This window comes from Octopus bimaculoides, chromosome 26 (assembly GCF_001194135.2).
Source record: "Octopus bimaculoides isolate UCB-OBI-ISO-001 chromosome 26, ASM119413v2, whole genome shotgun sequence".
Lineage (NCBI taxonomy): Eukaryota > Metazoa > Mollusca > Cephalopoda > Octopoda > Octopodidae > Octopus > Octopus bimaculoides.
In genome coordinates, this window is record NC_069006.1 from 17157506 (window position 1) to 17161076 (window position 3571).

The 3571-nt window shown below is 36.0% G+C and overlaps 1 long non-coding RNA gene across 1 annotated transcript in view; it reads left to right on the forward strand.

Annotated features, from left to right (window-relative positions):
* Nucleotides 1-3571, forward strand: part of LOC128250904 (uncharacterized) — a 202036-nt gene that overhangs the window by 82995 nt on the left and 115470 nt on the right. The window contains exon 2 of the long non-coding RNA XR_008266841.1: nucleotides 937-1475. This is a non-coding gene — a long non-coding RNA (uncharacterized LOC128250904). The remainder of the gene's footprint in view (nucleotides 1-936; nucleotides 1476-3571) is intronic.

A 3571-nucleotide genomic window follows, 5' to 3' on the forward strand; every position in this document is an offset into this window, starting at 1 on the left:
CCTTAAACCTTAATAAACCCATTATTATAAACTATATAAATCCTATACTAATTCTTCTTTACATTATAAAAATAAAGCTTACCTTTTATGTGTCTTCAAAATAGTATTATTATATATATCAGCTTAAATTTTAAAATCATTTTTTAAATAATTCAAAATAGACTTTACACCTTATCTATAGCCTCTGAATTCAATATTGACATTACTTCAAGATTTTTGTATAAAATAATTACATTACATTTTATTATTAACATACTTCTTATTATTAAAATATTGTTTAAACTAATATTGATATCTGTAAAACAATACTGATGCTCTATTCAGACTAAAGAAAAAGCCCTGTTGACCTATATGCTTAGGTTTAATTTCTCAACATTATAATAGTAGTAGAAAAACCCCAACTTATAATAGTGCTGCCACTCTGACCAGAGAAATCTTATAACCATATCCATGTATAATGCTTACACCTTCCCTTTCCTTAGAAGTGATTGCCCCTTATACTATAACTACTAGATAAGAGACAATAAAATCAGAGACAGTTAGAATTCTGCTTAGAACCAATTACTAGCCTGATAGCCTTGGCTATGTCAAGATGGATTTTTATGTATTCTTCTTCCCACTTGGATTTGAAATGTTGCCACAATTATAATATGTCTATTCTACTGTAATTTTCTACATTTTTGTGCAGCTGAAGATTGCTCTACATATTGTATTTAATGTAATGCTCTCATTACTTAAATAAATGGAGTAGCATGAAACATGCATACTGCAATCATCTTTAAAATCCGTGTTGCTTATTTTGATTTTATATATATATATATATATATATATATATGCAATAAGGTTCGTAGATTGATGTTGAAGGAGTGATGCTAGGTCTGTGAAATCTTGCATGCATTAATTTTGACTATTAATAACCACACTGTTTCTTTCCAGGTAACTTTCGTCTGACTGTTCAAAGAACACTTCAAAAGTCATCGTCGTGTTATCAAGCACCCGCAGGAAAAAGGGTTTAGCCCCTAAGGGCATTTATGCTACATTGGAGAATGACGCACCAGCTTTATCAACAGTGAAAAAGTGGGCTGCCGAATATAGGAGAGGAAGAGAGAGTTATAAATATGACACAAGGTCTGGACGTCCTTAGGCTTCCACCACCGAGGAAAATATTTATTGTGTTCACCACGTGATGATGGATGAGAGGTGATTGACTATGAATCAAATAGCCAATGCTGTTAGCATATCAAGTAAAAGAGTTGAGAGCATTTTGCTGAATGAACTTAGCATGACGAAAGCTGACCACATCGTGGGAAAATCTGACATTGTTTGAGATAGATCCAGTTGATTTCTTGAACATTTTCTGACTCAGGATGAGTGTTGACTCCATCACTTTGAGCCAGAGGCAAAGAGATAATCCATGCAGTGGTAACACTCTTCTTTCCCTACTTCAAGGAAGGCCAAGGTTATTTCATCTGCAGGTAAGTGATAGCTTCAATCTTTTGGCATGCAAAAGACATTGCTTTTTTTTTTTTTTTCCAAAAGGGCCACGCCATCAATGGCTAATACTTACTGAGACAGTTACGAAAGGCTATCAAGGAAAACTAACAAAAAGGGTGTTGTTTCATCAGGGTAAGCCTTCAGCACACAAGTCCTTTGTTTCAATGGCTGCTGTGCCTGACTGAAGCTTTGAACTGGTTGATCACCTCTTTATTCTCCTGGTTTGACCCCTCCCCAACATGAAAAAACACTTGACTGGAAACCAGTATCGCTTTATTGAAAAGTTCAGCATCTTCTCCGTCTGTATCCCTGCAAATTTCAAGTCTATCCTTAGCGTTGTGAAACACATTTGAAAGCATTTCAGGAATTATCTCTTGCACTGCTAACTGAATGCATTTGTTATGTTTTTAGGTTGTAACATGATGTGTGTAGAAATCATTGTCAGGAGGCAGTTCATTTATAACAAAACATTAAACTGTATTAATCGGATGGGTGCTGGCGAGCGGTAACAATGATAAGTGTCCAATTGCAGACAAGTAATGAGGGCGGCGGCCTGTACGTACATGTAGAGTATATATATGTATGTGTATGTATGTGAGTTAGGGAATCCGAAATAACTTACTTAAGGATTGAATGAGAAGTCGTAAGCCGTGATAAGCTAGCAGTGGTAAGTCGGTCTGTGCTAGCTGGGGCAAGAAAGAACTATTCAGGGTTTCAATTGCGTTGAGGGAACTGGACTGTAAAAGGTGTCCGCGAAGTGAGAAACTAGGAGTTGTTCGTGATGAAGAAGATTCTGTGTTGGTCGTCCCGCAGCCAAATTGATAAAAAAATTTATACACTTTTAACACATAATCACTCCCAGTATTTATTTCTTTAGCTTGGTATTTATTCTATCGGTAACTATTGCTGAACCGCTAAGTTACGGGCATGCAAACACACCAGCACCGGTTGTCAAGCGGTGGCGGGGGACAAACAGACTGACAGACAGACACACATATTGATATATGCATGTATATATATATATATATATATATATATATATATATATATATATATATATATATATATATATATATATATATATATAAATTGTAAATCCAAAAAATAACAACAAAACTACAAAGGATTCCGCGGTACACGTGTTTCAAGCTTTATATGTGTATAATTTACAATGTAAAGCTATCCTCAGCCGCAAAATTATTTCTCTCCCAGGAAATTATACCACCTCGGCGTTGAAGTAGGAAGAAAGGTGTGATGTAAGAGGTGAAGATCCTTTCGGTATTCTGTATAGTACTATACCTCGTATAATTCTCCACCCAGACATAATCTCTCCGGTCCTCCGAAAACCTTCCATACCTTGCCACGATTCAATATATATATATGCTACGTCTTCACGTTTGTTTGTTCTTTTCTTTTTCTGTGATTTTTTTAATTGATTATATGAATACGACGAACTTGTTTCAGTTTCCATCTACTAAATGAGTCTCACAATACTGTAATAAAAACACTTGCCGAAGGTGTCACGCAATTGAACTGGACTGAACCCGGAACCCATGTGGTTCCGGGTTCAGTTTAATTGCCGTACAAATTTACATTTCGGTTTAATAGCCTTGCAGATTTACATTGGAAGATCGTATTGCTAATCAAATAGAAATACAAACATCCGTGGGTGGCGCTGCATGTATATGCGTAGGTGCGTGCGTGCGCAACAGGCGTGTATGTTGGACCCAACAGCAGCTGAGATTCCGATTTATAAAATCACTAATGTTTATTAGAAACTTAAGTGGAAAAACCAATAGCACACAATTGATAATCGCATATATACACATACACACACATATATATATATATAGAGAGAGAGAGAGACACTCTCTCGCTTTTTCTCTCTTTCTCTTTCTCTCTCTCACGCACACACTAACACACACACACACACACACACATATCTTTTATGACGACACGGTCATATATTTCCTTGTCAATAAAACACCGTCTACGTCAAAGCAACAGCTTGCGGGTTCTAATGTCATTGTCTGCTCACAGCTGTACATTCTCTCATCTGACTTATTATAAAAAGGGA